The sequence below is a fragment of the Triticum aestivum genome, chromosome 6A, assembly GCF_018294505.1.
Source record: "Triticum aestivum cultivar Chinese Spring chromosome 6A, IWGSC CS RefSeq v2.1, whole genome shotgun sequence".
Lineage (NCBI taxonomy): Eukaryota > Viridiplantae > Streptophyta > Magnoliopsida > Poales > Poaceae > Triticum > Triticum aestivum.
Window position 1 is genome coordinate 562,071,539 of NC_057809.1, and position 21,322 is coordinate 562,092,860.

Sequence of the window (21,322 nt, forward strand, 5' to 3'; positions counted from 1 at the left end):
TGGATGAACAGGAGCCCGTGGAGGCTGGAGGAGGTCGACGGTGGAGATGAATAGTATCCCGTGGAGTCCCGTTTTGCGGTACACCACACCCCTCCCGATGAACAGGACCCCTGTTTCGACCGTAGCGCTCCAACACAAGTCCGTTTCCTCCGTTTTGCGGTACGCCACACCCCTCCCAATCAACAGGACCCCCGTTTCGACCGTAGGAGGTCCGTTTCCTCCGTTTTGCGGTACGCCAGACCCCTTCCGATGAACAGGATCCCGTTTCGAATGTGGCCAGTCCAACACAAGGCCGTTTCCAATGTTCTGCGGTACACCAGGCCTCGTTTCCATCACCTGTTCCGTCCAAGCCCTCCCGATGAACACGACGCATTCCATTGCCTCCCCATGACACGACGCATTCCGTTGCCTCCCCATGAACACGACGACGACGCTGTTTCTCCGTTCCGACCCAGCCATGTACACGAGCCCTTGCCGTACGTATGCGCGAGTAGGCGTTCGAGACCCCGCCCGTATGTACACATACATGGCCATATTTTCTTTCTTGCACCCTGGCCGCTGTACGTACGTGTAAATGCTACGTGCACGCCTCTACTACGACACGTGCGCGCCTCTACTACGACACGTGCGCGCCTCTACATCGACCAGTATGTACGTACACGTTCGCGACCAGAATGACAATGCTACGTACGCTTCGACCAGGTGGGTCCCGACTGTCAGGCACTTCCTTGCCTGCGAAGATGTAGCTGGTCGGTCCCAGTAGTCAGGGGCAAATCTTTTTTTTGCCCGGATGCACTTCCTTGCGTGCGAAGATGTAGCTGGTGGGTCCCAGCAGTCAAGGGGAAACATTTTTTCGCGAAATATGGTGGCCCGTCCGGTGGGTCCCGCTGTCAGGTGGAGGAATAATTATTTTGCACGTAATAAGGAGGCACTTCCTTGCTGCGGCCGTGGACCCAGCTGTCAGCCTCTCCACGTACAGTCCACATTCGATGGAAGCCGTTCCTTGACCACGTTGACCACGCAGCGCCAAGAGCACCAGGGCGGTGGACGACGGCGAGGCCTAGGAAGGGGACGACGCGGAGCCAGGAAGACGCGACAGTGGATGCCCACACATAGATGAGTACGAGGGTTCACTGGATTCGCTGCGGTGTGAGGCTGCCGTCGCCGCAGAATAACAGGGGGTGTGGGTGAGTAGAGGGATGGCCTGGCCAGCGGTGGGAGTAGTATGGGGCGGTGAGGCCTTCGCCACATCGCAGCCGGCCACGGGAGGCAGGAGCACGAGGCACGACCGACGCTGGTTTGGGCGGCTGGAGCAAGAAGAACAGAGGTTGAAGAAGCACTACGGCCGTTGGATGGACATCGTACGGTCACTAGAGCTAGAATCGTGCATATTGACTAAGTTGACAAAGCCCTCCGTCCCCGTCAACTTAGTAGGCCCACAAGTCAGCCTGCCACTATACCGGGTCCTAGCTAACAGGGGGAGTATTCTTTTTTTTGTGCGTAATAAGGAGGCACTTCCTTGTGTGCGAAGATATAGCTGGTGGGTCCGAGCTGTCAACAGCGGTAACATTTTTTTCACGAAATACAGAGGCCCTTTCGGTGGGTCCCTGATGTCAGGTGGAGGAATCATTATTTTGCGCGTAATAAGGAGGCATTTCCTTGTGTGTGGCCATGGACCCAACTGTCGGCCTCACCACGTAAAGTCCACTTCAGATGCATGTCGGACGTTGACCACGTTGACCAGGCCGCGCTGAGAGCACCACGGCGGTGGACGACGGCGAGGCCTAGGAAGGGAACGACACGGAGGCAGGGAAGACTCGACAATTGTTTCCCACGCGGAGGGGAGTACGACTGTACGAGGGTTTACTGGTTCGTCTGCCATCGCCAAAGAATAACAGCAGGTGTGGGTGAGTAGAGGGATGGCTAGGCTAGCGATGGGAGTACGGTGGGGCGGTGAGGCCTGCGCGGTAGCAGAGCCGGCCGCGGGGAGGAGGGAGCAGGCAGTCCCGCCGGCGCCTGTTTGAGCGGCTGGAGCGGGAAGAGCAGAGATTGAAGAAGCACGACGGCCGTTGGATGGCCATCCAACAGTCACTGCTTGTGCGTCAACCTTTTTTTAGGAAAGCCTCAAATCTGTGGAAAACAGCATACAACCCATCTGCCATTATTTCTAATAATTTACAGCCCATTTGCTAATTATTAAGGTTTTTTGGAGCCCATATTCTTTTTGTTATCATTACTGATGGGCCATTTTCTCGGCTAGCCGAATGAAAGCTCTCCTCGTTTTGAAAGATTTGCAGCCCAACAGGCCTGACAAAGCGACTTACTTGGCAAATCACAAAAAACTGGGTTGTGGCCGTGAACCCAGTTGTCAGCCTCTCCACGTACAGTACTCTTCCGATGGAATGTCGTTGACCACGTCGCGCCGAGAGCACCAATGCGGTGGAGGACGACGAGGCCTAGGAAGGGGAAGACACGGAGCCGGCGAAGACGCGGCAGTGGATGCCCACGCGGAGAGGAGTACGAGGGTTCACTGGTTCGGCTGCGGTGTGAGGCTGCCGTTGCTGCAGGGCCTGGCTAGCGGTGGGAGTAGTAGGGGGCGATGAGGCCTCATCGGCAGCACAGCCGGCCACTGGAGGAAGGAGCAGGCGGTCTCCCCAGCGCTGGTTTGGGCAGCTGGTGCAAGAAGAGCAACGATTGAAGAAGCAGCAGGACCGTTCGATTCAAATCCAACGGTTACTGCTACTAGAATCGTTTGTTGACTAAGTTGACAAGCCCTATGTACGCGTCAACTTAGTAGGCCCACAGGTCAGCCTCCCAACCGGTGCGCCCTAGATGTCAGTGGGAGGAATCATTTTTTTTGCGTAATAAGGAGGCAGTTGATTGCGTGTGGCCAGGCCAGCGGAGGGAGTAGGGTGGGCCGGGGAAGCCTGCGCGGCATCACAGCGGGCCACAAGAGGAGGGAGCAGGCAGTCCCACCGGCGCTAGTTTAGGCGGCTGGAGCAGGAAGATTAGAGATTGAAGAAGCACGTCGGACGTTGGATGGCCATCCAACACTAACTGCTGCTAGAATCGTGTGTTCACTGACAAAGACTTGCGTAAACAAGTCAGCCTCGAAATCTGTGGCGTGTACAACCCATTTGCTATTATTTTTATAATTTTTACTCATTTTATAATTCATATGGAATTTATTGCAGCCCGTTTTCCATTTTTATAATTGCTGGCTATTTTCTGGTCAATACCAGGGTCAAAAAATTAACTAAATATGTGAGAAATTTTGAAAATTCATAAATTTTTGCTGGGGAACGAAATATTCTTAATCCAAAAATTAATAGCCATACTAAAACAAATTTAAAAATAAATTAGTACTATGTCATGTTAAATCCAATGAAATACGTATAAGATATCAGTGAAGAACAAAAACAAAAAAAGAAACTTATATCCCATTTGCTATAAATTTTTTTGGAATTTTCAACCCCTTTTGATATTACTTTTAACAGACATTGACCATACTCTTAAGCCAGGCTAGAATGCATCCCTCCTCCTCTTGAAAGATTTGCAGCCCAGTAATTCGGAGAAAACAAATAGGCGTAGCTTGGGTATTCTTCAAAAAGAAATACCGGGCTACCTATTTTCCCAAAGAACTGGTGCATGAGCATTTAGCTTTATTTATTTATTTACTTATTTATGTTTAGGGGACCATGAGCATGTACCTGGGCCGGATTCATGTGAGAGCCTCCCTTCCAGATAATTATGGGCTTCTCTATTGGGCCTTCATCAGTGGGCTGCATGTTATCAACAAGTGGAAAATGTGTTCCGAGTTTCAAAAAATGTGTTCCGTACGATAAATAGTATGCGCTACGTACGGTACGGGGCACTAAAGGATCGAACCGTGCAACGACTTCCAAAACATTGTGTTTGTCATTCTAACAACACATTTATTCAAGCAACAGACGAAATATACTACTGATTGTACATTGAAAACAGCACCAGGAGCAACTAGGGTTGGGGGTGCAACAGAAGTAGTAAGCAGGCCAAAAGAGTGAAGACAGCTCTCTCTTCCAAACCAAACATCAGCCATCATTACAAAAGGGCTGCCAAAAAAAAGAACAAGTGTATGCATCAAACTAAATAAAGATCCTACTACACCAAGTGTATGCATCTAACTAACTGGCTCAGTTAGACGTTACTATTAATTAAGCTGTGGAGATTGGTTGACGGCTTGAACCAGATGGGTGCCTGACGGGGGAAACTCCAGCCAGCAGGTCGAAGTCTGATACTTGCGACCCTCTCTCCTAGTTTGGGCTGCAGAGCGTGGCGGCACATATCAGGGTATGGTGCATGTAGAGACGCATGGTACGCTGTGTACACACAGTTTTGCCTAATGAACAAAACCGCGCTGCCATCATGATCCTTGCCGTTGGTTATCTCCTGGTTAATCGGATAATTCAGTCCGACAAACAGAGAGCGTGTACCAAGGCTACTTACCAGCCTCCAGTCAAAAATTCCTGAAGGCCCAGAGAAGCTGGGATCCTGCTCAAAGACCTTGCAATGACTGTGACTGTATTCCGCGAAACAACACGTCCGGTACATGCGAACGATCATCAATCTTTCACCGTCGTCTGATCGAGCCAGGAACCACCTGCAACTACCATGCTGCTTTTCTTTGAAAGGTTCTGGGATTAGGAAGGGTAGGGACACCAGGCGGCCTACAACATCATATCAAGTTGGAGTCAAATAAAAAAGGGCTCTTGGTTTAGTCAATCTTAAGAACAGCATGTTATGAGCATGAATATTTTTTCAGCAAATGTTGATAGTAATATAAGCAAGCCATCATGATATCATAGGAAAGTAACATACTACTATAACAGCTGTTTGTAGCAATGACTGGAGTAGGCCAGCAATACGTCCAGCCATAGAAGGAGTCGACAGCGTAAATGAAGCGCTTGTGTTCAATGGCATCAGAGAACCATTGAGGATGTATGATCCTGTGATGGACGTGCAGATTTATCCACTTACCGTAGTGACCTGTCAGATAGGCAAGACCACAGTTGAAGAACACAATTAGCCTGAAGTCTTTATAATTCGCAGATCTTGTGGGCACTTGGCAGATTACAACCTTGAGAAAATCAAACTTGGTATCATGTTGGCTACTGTAAGATTCCGAGTATTCTGGGCCGCGGTGCCAAAGCAGTGCAGTGTTAATCGAAGGAAGGGGGATCAATCGCCGGGTGTAGACCTCCACGAGCATCCAGCTATAGCGACCGTCGACGAGCACCATCCAAGACATGTTCATGCCGACCCAGTACATACCTTTAATGTAGTTGAGGCTGACGGGGATCGGATCACAGTCAAGGGGGTTGATGCTCACCACCCTACGATCGTTATGCTACGTGACACGCCGTTTCTGAAGATCAGGCGGCATCAGCAAGCAAGGAGCTGGCTTAAAAAGCTCTGGCCTGAGGGCTTTGAGTAAACGGTACAGCCCCGACGAGCACGTGGCGAGCGGCATGGTACTGAGATTGTCCACACGCTAAACAACGAGCTTGATTACCTCTGTGGGGAGCGAATTCTAGCCACTCTTTCGGTGGACGCTGCTCGGTTCTACCATTGTTAGTGCTTGGGTTTCGGACGAGGGGGGGAGGCGCCTTAGCGGGGATGGAAGATTGGACGAGATTATGTGCGGACAAAGATGGAGAAGCGAATATGTGCTGCAGGAAGTGGACATGTGATGATGACTACAACACGCCGCTTGACTTACGAGACACATACCAGCAGCGTAGGGTCATGTCGATGCCAGACAACTTGCTTGAGTGATCACAATACTGGTAGTCCCTATAATGCTATGCCCTAACTTGCTTGAGTAGAGTAGTAGAGTAGGATTCTGCTCTACTACTAGCACTGAAGGAGTAGTATATTCTAATCTAAAACTAGCAAGATGCCCATGCGTTGCACAGAACACCAAGATGCATTTGTATGAATAGTTTATCTTGTGAGAGAAAATGATGAACAAGGAAAGTCCTTATCTGCAAGTGTGGAGAGAGGTGCATGTATCTTTTTGCAAAATTGCCATGGTTTACTTTCTACCCGTCATATATAGATCGGACGGTCTATATTACACGATGGCAGGCACACCATCATCACCAACTCGATCTTTTATAAGAGTAGAGATAGTTACAAACTTCAATGCTCGAGCATGGAACGACTACGAACCGTGCTCAAAGACCGTGTCTACGTGGTGTTTGGACATGGGCGACAACCTCAACACCAACGGTGCTGCTCCCGTTGCACCGTATGTGTTTCTGTCCTTCCCGTTCGAAATCATGGTAAAATTCATGTTTCTACTCTGTATCCTACTACTATGCTAGTCCACATGATTAGTTGCGAACAACGACTTCTTCCCCGACCTCGGCAACCTCATCCTCGACGACACGGGCGACAACGTCAACGCCGGCAACCAGTGATATACAGGGTGTAGGAAGCGGTTTGTGAATTTGCATGCCTTTCCAACCAGTGAGATACTCCGTACAAAGTACGACAGAGGAATAACCACAGAGAAGGAAGCTAAAAGTAAACAATCAAATGAGAATTTTTGCATTTGTTTTGCATTGAATCGTTTCACAAGCTTGACTAGTGCTCTTTTTCTACTTCTACAAAAACCGCATCGTAATGTTAAAACGTGCATTTGTACGTACTCCCTCCGTCCAAAAATACTTGTCATCAAAATGGATAAAAAGGGATGCATCTAGAACTAAAATACGTCTAGATACATCCCTTTTTGTTCTTTTTGATGACAAGTATTTTCGGACGGAGGGAGTACATAAGTAATAGTAGTGCTCCCTCCGTCTAGGTGTATAAGTAGTCTTCCCTCCTTCTTGGTCATGGTACACAACCAAAGATGACTTATTGACCTGGACGGAGGGAGTAGCATAGTCTGCAAGCACATATCGAGAGAGACGTGTAGTGCGATAGTGGGAAAAAATTATATGAGACTAGGTCTCACGGTTAGCAGGTGAGACCCGTCCTGATGGATGACACGTGGCATTCACAAATCACAAAGCATCTAATCTCTCATAGAATTCTTTTCCTGTGATAGTATATAGTAAAGTTTGTGCTATATGCATGTACTTGCAAAATGCGTACGAATACACAAGGTTTCCAAACTTTCCCTTTTACATACTTAATTAATGATGCTAAGAATTCCTGAACGTTCGGGATTTATCATTTGCGTCCCAAAACTAATGAGATCGACTTACAAAACAAAAAATATACTCCTCCTAAAAGCCACGGCACTCGCAAGAGCGCTTGCGGCGCGCCACGAGTTCCCTGGTGCGCGGCCGTTTCCCAGCGCGCCAACACAACGCCTCTTCCTCAGCCTCGCAACTCGTGAGGTGCTAATTGGCGGCTTGCCGGCGGGCGAGCGCGATCTCACCGTTGTGGTGAGCCGGCGCCAACAGGTACTCCTCCTCGCTGGAAGCGTGCACCCGGTCCACGGACCACCAAGCGTAGATGAGGCGCTTGGGCCCCACTGCACTCAGGGCGTCGGCATGGGCGTCCTCCACCACCCTCACGGCCCTCGCACGAGCCTTCTGCCAAAGAGCCAATTGCCTGACTTTCTCGGATGCGACATAGGCCTCCCAGGCAGCTTGTTCTGCGGTGCGCTTCTCTTCCTCGGCCTTCTTCTTCGTCTCTATTTTGGTGCGCTCTGCTGGAGGCAAACCCTCTCACAAGGCGACATCCATTTCTTTCCAAAGCTCCTCAAGGCTGGGGGGCTCGGCGGGCGGTGCGGCGTTCTCCTCGTAGCGGGGAGCCGACGCGTCCTCCGGAGCGCGTGCCGGCGAGATTGGGAACACCGATGCGTCCACCTCGACGCGTCGCGGCGACGAGCGGAATGCCGACGGGTCCTCCTCGACTAGTGGCGGCGAGGAGCGGAACACCGACGCGTCCTCCTCAACTAGTGGCGGCGAGGAACGAAACAGCGGCACGTGACCGTCCGCGCGGTGCAGCGAGGGGCTCCTAGGGCTTGGAGGGTGATGCCATGGTGGTGGACGTGAGAGGGAGGGGGAGGAGATAGCGATGAATGTGAACGTGAGGGGGAGGAGATAGCGATGTCATGGGAGGCGCAGTATTTATAGCGAGCAATGGCACACCTATGTAAGATATGGACTGAGCTGCACTGACTTAACTGCTGGTCCAGTTGCGTCACTGACATGTGGGCCAGACCCCTATTGGGCCCATATGTCAGTGACCGAATGCACCTGCAGTTAAGTAACAGCTACGTGGGCATATTTGTTGGAGTAAATTACGGGGGAGCGAAGGGGTGGAAATATTGCTGGTCACAACGGATTGGATGAGCGTGGGGGGGGGAGAGTCATGCATGCAGATTTTTTCACACGGGGTGGAGTGGTGGGACCGCCGAAGGGAGAAGGAGAGTTTGGCAGGCATATTGTTTCCACACATGAAGAGGAAAAAAATTGGAGACGAACGGGCTTCCTGCAGGTATGGGGAACGGTGCATAATAAGTCATCTTGCATGACGGTCTAGGTATAGTCTCAAGTCATTAAAAACAAACACGCCCCACACATGTTCATATTTCAAGGTGCACTAAATTATTGCATGCGATGATTAAGGCTGGCCATAATGGTGGTATCTTAGCTGGTATCATGCACACGGGAATAGCAAACATGCTGATGTGGCAAAAAATTAAAGAAGAGAGGGGGGGTTAGAGTAACTAGAGTTCGTGCATGCATTGGTGAACACATTTTTTTGTGGAGAACGACAGCACTAGTTGAGTACTTTTACAGACTTCAAAAACTATTCCACAATGTGTCAACATTCACAATGTCAAATCAATATTTTTACACTCATTATAAAACGTAGTTCTTATACTCCCTCCTTCAATCTATATATGGCCTAATGCGTTTTTCGAGGCTAACTTTGACCAAATGTTAGAGCAATAATATATGACATGCAACTTGCACAAAGCACATCATCAAATTCGTATGTGAAAGGAGCTTTCAATGATATAATTTTCACATTATGCATGCCATGTAGTATTAATTTTATCAATAGTCAAAGGCGGTCTTGAAAAATGCATTAGGCCCTATATAGATGGAAGGAGGGAGTACTCATTATAATCAGTACTCCGTCTGTCTAGGCGAGCAAGTCATCTTAGATTGTGCACTGTGACCAACGAGGAGGGGAAAACGATAGATCTTAATGTTTATTTGCTAATTAATAGCATTGTATGCAATGAACTAACCACTGCATGTCGTGTTTGGTAGTCTCAAGTCATTAAAAGCATGCACACCCACATCTCCTCTTGGTTGATATGTCAAAAAACAAAAAACGAGGTAGAAGTTAATGCATCGTGCCTAAGTGTTTTGGGAGTATTGTAGATATTGATTTTTTTAGTATAAATTTGGTCATGGGATTTCATTGATGCCTGTCAAAGCGTTGACAGGTCTGCTATGCGTGACCTGAAGATGAAAGCGTTGAGCATCTCGAAGTTGATCAACAATCTTCAATTGTCAAAGATTAGCCGTTCGGTCAATAAGGTGGCACACTTAATCGCTAAGTATAGCTTTGACAATAGATTAGATGATATTCTTGTAAATAACGTACCGCCCTGTGTGGTGAATATTGTATCGAATGAGTGTACTGGTGTGGCTGGTTAATTAATATAAGGTGGTGTTCAAAAAAAGTATAAATTTGTTCAAACAATTTGCAAATGGTTGACGGGAGTAAAAAGGACCAGAGGGAGTATCATGCATGCGGGAGTAAATTGCACAGAAGTACCACAATTGAGGCATTGGAAGCAGATTGATACCAAGATTGATAATTTTTACGTGTCAGTACCAACTTTGGGGTGAACCGTTGCAAAAGGGACTAAAAGTGTTGTTTATACGTATTGACAGGCAAAATGACCGGTTGGGCCCGCCCGTCAGGTGCCACCCTGGCGTACCCGCGCGCTGACTCGGACGAGCTGGGTCGCACCGTTTAGGCGCGGCTGGTGCGGCCCGAGCCTCCGTCTCCGTCTCCGTCTCGCCCGTCGCCACCGCCGACCGCCCGCGCCGCCGCGAGCTCGAGGCACGCTCCTCCACGACCGCGGCCCCACTCCGGCCACACACGCGCACCTTCCCGACCCCCGACCCTCCCGGCCGCGCCCGCCTCGCGCTCTCCTCCATCCGCTTCCGCCGCGGTGCCAACTCCTCCTCCGCTTCCTCCATCGACGCCGCAGGCTGTGGCTACCCCCTGCCCCACCTCCTCTCCCCTTCCGCCGCCGCCTCCTCCTCATCCCCTTTCCCCTCGCTGTCAGCCCCCGTGTCCTGCCCCGCCACCGTCTCGGCGCCCCGCGCTGGCGCCCAGGTGGCCATGGAGCTGCCGTGCGGGATGGCCGTCGGCTCGCGCGTCACGGTGGTGGCCTGGCCGACGAGGAGGGACGGGGCGGCGTCGTCGCAGTTCATGGTGGAGCTGCTCAGCACCAAGGCCGTCCACGGGGAGGAGCCGCCCAGGATACTCCACTTCAACCCCAGGATCAGAGGCGACTTCAGCGGCCGTCCCGTCATCGAGCTCAACACCTGCTACCGCATGCAGTGGGCACTGCTGCAGCGCTGCGAGGGACCGGCGTCCCGGCCCGACGAGGATAGGGGTGAGCTCCTTTGATTCCACAGTTCAATCTTGCTTTTTCCTCGTCGTTCGCTAAGAAATTTAATAGTGGTATCTTAATTTTGAAGCTATTTGTTCGTTAAAACCAACACAAATTTCATCACAGAATTTGCTTGCTATTGGTTCCAATTTCAGTTGATGGGGAAGTCAAGTGTGAGAAATGGACTCGGGATGATGGCCCCAACACAGAGGAATCGTCAAACATAAAGTGGCTGCTCAACAATTTGATCGGCAGGCCGGAGCCAGACAGGGTCTCTGTCGATCAGGCATACCCCTTTACAGAGGGCAAGCTCTTTGTCCTAACCATCACAGCCGGTCTCGAAGGCTACCATGTCAATGTCAATGAGCAACATATTGCATTCTTCCCTTACCGCACTGTAAGATTTTTGCCATGCCTCTGCAGACATTGCTCGTTGGTTACTTACATAGTATATCATCGATGGAGAACCTGTTATCTGATGGGCTGTCAATCTGTGGATTTAACAGGGTTACAACATCGAGGACGCAACGGGCCTGTCGTTGAACAGAGGCCTTGACATCAAGTCGATTTCTGTCGCCCATCTGCCCAAATCACACCCTAGCTTCGACCCATAGCGATACCTTGAAATGTCTGCACAGTGGAAGGGCTCACCTCTGCCGACTGAACCTGTCAAGCTGTTCATTGGTATCCTTTCTGCAGCCAACCATTTCGCCAAGCGGACGGCCGTTCGCAAGTCATGGATGATTGCTACAAGGAAATCGTCTAACAGTGTTGCCCGGTTCTTTGTCGCTCTGGTAAGTACCTGTGGATGATTGCTACATTTTATAGTTATATTGCTGACTTTGCAAACTCTAATAGAAAACTTCTTTATAGAATGGGAAAAAAGAGGTCAATGAAGAGCTGAAGAAGGAAGCAGAGTTCTTTGGTGACATTGTTCTAGTGCCTTTCATGGAAGCAGAGAATCCTTGTGTTGGGCCATGCAAATTCCTGCATTGGTGTGACTTGACTTCCATTATTCAGCATATTAATGCTTTACGGGTCATATATGTTAGCTCCCATTTCCAGTGTCATGTTTTAGTGCGTTCATGCTTGTCTCTGCCTTTCTTAAAGTAAGCATGGGTTTACTTGGTAGCTCGAACTATGATTATGCTTGCAAATGAATTATTGATCAACCTATCAACACAGGGTGTTATATTTTACAATACCTGGTAGTGGTATTAGAGTATGATATTTCTTTTCAGAAAAAAAGTACGTGTCATAATTGTGGCAAATTTCTCCAGGTAGTGATATATTTCACGCTGCATACAGGAGTGTGATGTAATTTTCTGCCCCTTTTCAGGAATGGGAAGAGGAAGTGTATCCACCTTATGCAAACGGACCGGGCTATGTGATTTCATCAGAAATAGCTGAGTACATCGTATCCGAGTTTGACAACCAGGCACTGAGAGTAAGTCATTACCAAGTCATTACCACCCCTTGCCAGTAACTAGATTTTGAAACATCTATGTAGTGTGTCTAAAAAGCCTAACAAACGGGTGTGCTTCTTCCCCCTGATTGTTGCAGTTGTTCAAGATGGAAGACGTGAGCATGGGCATCTGGGTTCAGAAGTTCAACAAGACTCGCCAGCTAGTGGAGTATTCGCACGACGTCAAGTTCTTCCAGGCCGGCTGCTTTGACGGCTACTACACCGCGCACTACCAGTCGCCGCAGCACATAATCTGCCTGTGGAGGAAGCCGCAGTCCGGGAGTGCTCAATGCTGCAATGCCAGATGACAATGAGACTGCTTGTTAATTGAAAAGCAGTACCCGGCTCTCTGGAGAATCAAACAGCAAGGATGAGTTCGAGTTTGATCTTGATTTGGAGGATCTCTGGAGAATTAGCTTGCGTAATTCGCTCATTCTTTTGGTCAGTGGCTGGTTAATTCAGCTGCTGATTCTGACACTAGCTAGATGCTGACACCATGTACATGTGTCAATTGTTTTTGACCTAGGAACTATAACAGCTCTGTTGATCTCACTTGTATACCGGCTGTTCTTATATATACATATTAGATGTTTCGGGTAAATCATTTTGTGTGTTCAGAGCTGCTCCTGTGCATTGTCGATTCCACCTGCATGTCTGATTGTTCTAAGAAGTATGAATGTCGCAGACTGCCGGTTGAAGATGTGCGACATGCTCGTGCCACCATTGTCAACATCACAAACTGGCTGAACTTAGAAGTCTTTACAAATTGCAAGCACGGAAGCAACAACCTCTTAAACAGAGTTCCTACATACTGCAAGCATTGAAAGCAACGACTTCCAAACAAAGTTCCTACAAACTGCAAGCACATAAGCAAAGGTCCGCATAAGCCCGCAAAAACAGGAGGTTAGTTCAAAATGAACTAAATCTGAGCATGGCGATTACAACTAACCTTATCAATTTTGACTACGGAACAACTTCCTAAACGAAGTTCCATACACAAATACTAAGACTGGCAGCATTGGTCCTACCTTAACCCGGCCTATACAAAGTTACTACAGAACAACTACTTCCTACAGATGCAGAGCCGCACTCACTTGTGCCATATCTAACAGCCACCACAGCCAGCTTCCCCTTGATCCAGAAGCGCATGCTCCAGCAACTACAGCTTGGCAAACACTTGAACACCAGCTCACTGCCCCTGGCCCATAGAAGCTGCTTCCATTGCTGCAGAAAATGCGAGAAATTGGAATGTAATATCAACCAACTGGCGAATCATGTTAGCTCAATGTACATTCCGCTTACTCACCAATCACAAGGACCGACAAGTTCCTCAGAAAATAAAAACAGGAGTTCATAGAATCATTAAGATATATTGACTTGTACTCAAGAGGAACACCTCTCTTTCTTTAGCACATATGTTCAGCTCAATGTGTAAAGTTTCTTGCTAAGAACCATATTTTCATGCCATGTTGCTAAGTGCCAGCGCCACCACTGTGACGCGCGAGCCGACGGCCATCCCACCTGGGCACCAGCGCGGGGCGCCGAGACGGTGGCGGGGCAGGACGCGGGGGCTGACAACGAGGGGAAAGGGGATGAGGAGGAGGCGGCGGCGGAAGGGGAGAGGAGGTGGGGCAGGGGGTAGCCACGGCGGCGAAGGCAGAGGAGGCTGCGGCGTCGATGGAGGAAGTGGAGGAGGAGTTGGCGCCGCGGCGGAAGCGGATGGAGGAGAGTGCGAGGCGGGCACGGCGGGACGGGTCGGGGGTCGGGAAGGTGTGCCTGTGTAACCAGAGCGGGGCCGCGGTCGTGGAGGAGCGTGCCTCAAGCTCGCGGTGGCGCGGGCGGTCGGCGGTGGCGACGGGCGAGACGGAGACGGAGACGGAGGCTCAGGCCGCACCAGCCGCGCCTAAACGGTGCGACCCAGCTCGTCCGAGTCAGCGCGCGGGTACGCCAGGGTGGCACCTGACGGGTGGGCCCAACCGGTCAGTTTGCCTGTCAATACGTATAAACAACACTTTTAGTCCCTTTTGCAACGGTTCACCCCAAAGTTGGTACTGACACGTAAAAATTACCAATCTTGGTATCAATCTGTTTTCAATGTCTCAATTGTGGTACTTCTGTGCAATTTACTCTGCATGCGGAGTAGGCAAAAAAAATTTCTTGTCTAAAAAAAGGCAAAAAAATTGCTCATGTATAGCTGGTCGAAGTCTCAAAGGGCGCGACCACACGAGGGAGGTGAAGGTCGTGGGAGGCGCGACGTTTGACGAAATTAAGTGAAGTTACATCCACGCGCCGGCATGGCGTGCAAACAGGCAGAAGCTATACCGTCAGGCCTACGATATGGGTCTAGTAGACATGACATCTAGTGGGTCCCGCATAGTTCTCGAGAACTCTTTGGGGGCTTGCAGCCGTTTATCCACCTGGCAAGCCAACAACCCCACGCCGTTCGCACACCCTACTCATCCCCGTCTTCTACCTTACAACAGTTTTCTCTCAGTCGTCCCGTCCTTTCACATTAGTTCGCTCCTAGTTTTTTTTGTGGGGTACAATAGTTCAACTTCTCCTAACCCTCCTCCAAAATCCATGGCCTCCCAAATCTCCATGGTCACCGTGAGTATCAAGTTAGAGCCATCACCGGCGATCAGTTCATTGTCATCTACACACGTGGATCTGAGACGGTGAAAGCATGGCTTGCTCGCTTCCTACGCATGTTCAACAGTTCAACGGATGAGTGGGTCGCCGGGCTAGATGTTGAGTACACTATAGTCCTGGGACGAGAGAAGGATCTAAAGGATGAAGAGAGGAAGAAGCCCGCCGTGATCCAGGTTTGCGTATATAACGTTTGCTTGGTCTACCACATATGCCATGCCGACGTTGAGTGCCAGGATTTTAAGAACTTCCTCAAGGACAAAAAAGTGAAATTCGTTACTGTAGGCTTTAAGAACGACAGTGACGTCCTGCATCAGATAGGTCTCGTTGTAGGCCAGTCCTTCGATCTCCAGAAGGCAAGCCTGGTGTCCTCCTCTCAACCTTCAATGCTGACCCTGGCAGCAGCCATGATTGATCCTTCGTACGCTAAACTGAAGAAACCTCATCACGAGTTTCATCATGCATGGGAGTCGAAGACATTAGATCAAGATCACATCCTATACACAGCAATGGATGCCTACCTTTGTTTAAATATCTACAAGGGTTAGATGAAGAAGCAGAGCCCAGTGTCCGGTTCAAGCAAAGAAGCATCGGTGAAGAGGAAGAGGAAGAGGGACGAGGACGAAGTCGAGGATGTGGACTCGGACTCCAAGTAGGTGGCAGTGCCATCGCTCATGCTGGTTCTACTGCAGTGTCAAGCAGACTAGTTGCTTATTAGTTTATTTTTAAGGGTGTGTTGTGCTGAGGCCCCAGCAGAACTATGTTTATGTTCTTTCTCGTTATTTGAACTCTTTAGTATGTACAGTAGTACTAGTACTATGTCTTACTACTGTTCTTCTTGTAGTTGGTACTACTGCTTGTATCTTCGTGTTCCTACTGTACTTAATACGTTTGTACTAGCAGTATAATTTAGGTCAGTCGATTTGTGAAAGAAGTTCGACGGAGCGAAGGAAGAAGATGACAGAAGAGGTGGAAGAAGCCCTTCTAGCCATCCATGTTGCATCAAACGGCTCACATGAGCCGACTGACCCAAATTGCTCCTTCAGATTGCAGGATCCACGTGGCATTCAAGGTCTCAAAGGTAGATTCGGCGTCCGCACCCGGTTTGCGGGCTCGACGCACGCGCGACCGGCTTCCGCCGCGACAGCCACCATGCGCACCTCCTCCGCACGGGCGGAGACGACAATGACACGCTAGTTCCTCCTCGCCGGCGTGCTGGAGCACGCGCTCGTCCTCCTCTTCGTACGCTGCGTGCATAGACGCGGCTCCACCAGCTGATCGCGTGCTTGGTAGCACGGCGGCATCACGAGGAGGGACTGCAGATGACGTGAGCGGGTGAGCCTTCGGCTTCATGGCACAGGGATGGCGGCGACACGACGGTGATGGGCGAGAAATTGTTGGCCGGAGCAGGCGGGCACCGGCATGCGCAACGGCGGCGGCGGCATATTGATGAGTGCGCGTGTGGGAGCTTACTTTAGTTTTATATATAAGGTTGGTCAAACTTAAAAGAAAACCGTACTAGTATACGTAAACATTAGACTTAGGCAGCGCTTTTATTAGTTACTAGCTTATGTTCTTGCCCATTGTGACCAGCCTTAGTACCACGGCCATGATACGGAATCCTGTGCAAGGGCATGAACCGCGGCCGCGTGGTCGATCGAACGGTGCGTCAGCGTGTCGCGCTCGAAGGACATCCATCGAACCTTTTTGTGTGTGTGAAAACAATCCTCGAATATTACTCCACTTTTTTTTCCTCTGAAAGTTCTTGACGCTGCAATATTTCCATATATTTGAATTTAGCTCCAGTTCGTGTTTATTTGGATTTGGACATTTTAGGTGCGCCCTAGTTTTTTTAATACTGATTTTGTGTGTGTGACTGAGAGAGAACGTGTGTATGTGTCCATATGTGTGTTGTGGCGGAAGGGCAATGTGGAGACGGTGTGCGTGTGATACAGACATAGAGAGGTGTGAATGTGCAAATGATCGTGTATGAGTGAGACATAGACAGATGCCGATACGTTGTGTATACATGAGAGAACGGTCTTCTAGTTTACTTGTGTGTGTGTGTGTGAGAGAGAGAGAGAGAGAGGGAGAGAGAGAGACAGAGAGAGGAGCATCCATAACACAACAATCATCTCTCTCGATTTCTACGTCCCTCGCACGGTCGCATGCAACACATGCATCAACACACACATTTTGACACCCTCACCCGGCCCCTGCACACACACACACACACACACACACAGAGAGAGACACGCAGCACAACACACACACACACACTCCCCCGAGCACACAATTCATCCCCATCCAAGGTTATACGGCGACCACTCTCGCTTGTGCTTCTTTGCACCCCAACATGCACAACACCTCAATCTTCAAAGCGGGCAATGAGCAGATCGAAGACGGCGACCACACCATGCTAGAGAATGCAGGGTCATTTGGAAGCAGGGTTACGTGACGACGGCTGACTGACTCCTCCCCCCATCCTCTCTCTCTATTGCACAAAATTACCAATCCCTCTCTCCCCCGCACAAAATTGTCAATCCGTCAACCCACGAGATCCTTCCCCTCTCGTCCCTGTTTTTCCTGCTCTCTCATCAAAAATGTTGTCTCTTGTCCTTCCACGTATACAGAATCCAGATGCAGACGCATCTCATGTATATTACATGTATGCATCTTTCTCACAGACCTAACTTCTTCCTCTCTCTCTTTCTCTCTCTATCTCTCTCTCTCTGTCTCGTTAGGTTTGTCTCCTACTCTCTCGTCCACATACATACAATCTTTCTCGCCCTATCTGCTCCATCTTCAAAAGCTCTCTCTACATGTTTCATTCACACATTGGGATATGTCAAAATGTTGCTTCTATAATGGCTGATGTAGAGTTATGGTTGTTCTTGTTGCATCCTACAAAGTAATAACTATGAAATGCATTTAGATTCTCATCTGACTGGGATTATGTGAGTTTGAGCATATTGTGAAGTACTACAGACCTTGTATACATCTTGGGATTCGACAATGATTGTAACTATTGAATTGTATATACCATTACATTCGAAGTCAATAGCCTAATATATTTATTTCACAATTTCAACAAATGATTAATTCACTACAAACTAAGAAAACAAATGTGTACTCCCTCCGTTTTTATTTAAGTCCGCGTATTAGCATTGGTCAAAGTCAAGTTTTGTAAACTCTCAGAAAGCTTATAACAAAAAATATTAACATATCCAATAACAAATAAATACCATTAGATTCAATTTTGAATGTACTTTCACATCATACATATTTGTTATGGTAAATGTTTATATTTTTCTATAAACTTGGTCAAACTTTAGGAAGTTTGACTTCGGTCAAACCTAATATGCAGAGTTTACTACTACTACTCGCTAGTTGCTTAGCCGAATCACTCAACACGCCACACGGGGAGTCCAGTGTCACAAAATTTTGAGGTCGGCGGGAAAATCTCCCGCGACCCTGATTCGAGCAGTGGGAAGTTACCATCATAGCCTTCGGAACATGCCTACGGATGACGCTTGGTAGGGGGCTGTTTTCATAACTTCAGGTTCACCCTACCCAGCCAACCCCACCCTGGCACCCAGGGTAGTACACCTGAATACTCCCCAATTTCTATTCGCACCACAAAATAGACTTCTCCACGGCATCGCAACCTGTGTGCTCCTCCCCTTTACATCGGCGCACTCGTCCACCGCAGCGCATCTGCCTGATCGACGCCCTCGTACGACGCACTGGAGCCGGTCCACCGCCGTTGTCGTACACGGAGCCTCTTCCCCGGCATCGTCTTCCACGGTCTCGTATCTGCTTCCCGGAAGCCGACGCCAAGCGCAGAAGTACCACCGTCGTGGACAATGAACTGACTCCCGTTGCCGACCATGACTCACAGAGGCCGCCGCGACCATCGTTCTCCTCCTCGATTGGTAATGTGTGTATTGAATCACTTAGCAGTACATGTGCAGTTCCAATTTTGTTCATACCTACCCTTCAAATTTCCTGGGTGCTATTGTTCCCGTAAAAGTAATTGGTTATAGCCTCCATTGTCCAACAGAATATCAGCTTGTAATTGTGCATCGCTCCTGTATCGCGTTGTGCTTGGGTAGGTTTTTCATCTGCAACTAGTAGTGTGGCAAATGATGGAAAGGTTTTTAGAACTAGCAAAATGCCCATGCGTTGCACGCATCAAGATGCATTTGTATGAGTAGGTTATCTTGTTGGAGATGCTCTAACATGGCAGACGAGTGCTTTAATGTTGCCCACAAGATGCGCGAGTATTACTAGTAGTATATTTTTCTTGCCATGTTGAGATTTTAAAACCACGAGTGCGAACATGCAGAGGAGAAATGAAGATCAAACACGGGATATTCGGGACATCTTCAAGGAGCGTGGCAAGTTAAAGAGGAGCTGCACCGAACCTGTAAAACGAGCTTTGATAAGTAACACCCTTTCAATTACTTTCGTGTAGCCTCGTGTTCTTCAATGTGTATACGTTGTAGTTTTTGTTTCCCTTAAGCGTGGTGTTCTTCGATGTGTAATAAGAAGAGTCTTAATCGTCCTAATGCTTTCATTTTTAGCTTGATGTAGGAAGTGGGTGTTCTCACCTTGTAGTCTGTTTTTATTTATTTTTTCCTTTTGAATTCACTTCTCCGAGTTCTATTTATCTGGCTTCTACTAAATGGATCTAGGTTGCTCTGAGTACTGATCTAAAAAAGAAGTAACTTCATGTCAGGATGCAGTTCCTGAAAGGAGGGAAGTATGGTCAACCTCGAGATCATGTTTCCAAAATGAGGTTGGATTACACACAAGGTGCCAGTTCCCTAATGATGCTGGATTAGACACAAGGTGCAAATTCCCAGATGATGCTGGATTACACACAAGCCAGGTGGAGTTGTCAGCTGTTCGTGTCCTCGTGGCATTAGTAAAGGCTGAAAGAAAGCGTGCAGCAGCCCTTAAGAATGTAGCTGAGTTCCTGAAGAAGCGAAAAGAGCAATCAGATGCTCTCTTCACCCAAGCCAAAGAAGAGATGGAAGAAGCCAGAAATAAGCTAGCAGAGGCAGAGCAGGCTAGGCGTCTCCTGCTATCTAAAACTGTTGTCAATACAAAATTTCCTTCATAATAGCTAGGTTCAAATGTTTATCCAGTCAGCATGCCTGTTGTGATGTCCGTGCATCTACTGATGTGGCACAAAATGTTTTTTTCGGGTCATGTAATAACAGCAATTACTTTCCAAACAATAACAGACGAAGCATTGGACATGGTATAGTTCACGCGCAAGCCCGACATTGCAAGTTCAACTTCCACATCAAACTCATGTTCACAGATATCTGCACATTCATACATAATGTCCACAACCATGATTCACTTCAAAGCCAAAAAAATGTGAGGAGAGTTATAAATAAAGAAAATCCTCTACTAGATCCTGCTACCAGTGCGAGCACAATAAGTCAAGACCATGCGTAAATTAATTATATTTTAGTCATTTTTTGTGTTCTAAAATGCCTGCCGGCTCGCGGAAGGACGTGTTGCCGGCACACGCGCGGATTCAATGAAGGTAGGCGGGGCAGTCTTAAGCTGGTTGCAAGCGGCGAGGAGGCGTGCTCAGCCGGGCCTGCAACGAGTTCAGCCCTCTTGGCCGGCGCGCCTGTTCAATGCCTACGCTATGAGAGGTCGCGTCCGTGTCAGAGAAATCACTCCCTCCAGTCCTTTTTGTTTGGGTATAACAAAATCTCGTTTTCCATTCACATTTTAGTGGTAGGAGTTGTGCGTGTGTGTCTGTGAGAGAGAGAGAGAGGAGACGGTAGTCGGGGTTGTCTGATCGGTAAACAAATGAATAATGTCAGTCTGGGATGGAGACGAAAAGGAGACCGCAACAAATGTTGTGTCTACAGGAGAGATAGAGAGAGTAATTTTAGTGGTATGAGTCATATGTAGAGACATATAGGGTGTGTGAGAGAATCCCATAGAGAGAAAGACAAAGTGAAAGACGAGTGGAGACTGTGTGTTTGGCGGTGAAAAAGAAAGCTTAGGTACCGAGTGATACCAGAGAACAGTAGAGACGTGAGAGATAATGAAAACCGTGTAATTTATAATGATAGGGAGAGTGTGACACTTCTCAAGGGAGACGTCGAGAGACCATGTTTGCGAGGATAGGAGCAACATGAAGTGAGCGTGCGGGTGAGCTGGAGAAAAGAGAGTGATAGCTACCTGAAGGAGCATGCATGCGAGAGAGATGGGCGTGAAAGGAGTGAACAAAAAAGGGATTCAAATATTTGAATTCGAGATGATGATACATGTAATCCATACTCGAACCAAAATTGATCTATCAAACATGCATACTCATATGAATTCACGCACATCTATGTTATTTAATATGTAGATATTACTGATCCATACATTTTAGTAGAACATAATTTGGTTAAAAATTTTCGAATTCAACCTTAAGATTTCGAGATCGTTGTATTTGTAAATCATATTATACATATAAAGGAGCAGAATTCTTTGTTGTGCTTTTGAAAGTATATATATAAAAATGATGTATATAGAATGTAATTCCA

General features: G+C 48.4%; 1 pseudogene; it reads left to right on the plus strand.

The window, feature by feature from the left end:
- Window positions 1-12,708, plus strand: part of LOC123129700 (hydroxyproline O-galactosyltransferase GALT5-like) — a 78,595-nt pseudogene extending 65,887 nt beyond the window's left edge.
- The last annotated feature ends 8,614 nt before the right edge of the window (window positions 12,709-21,322 follow it).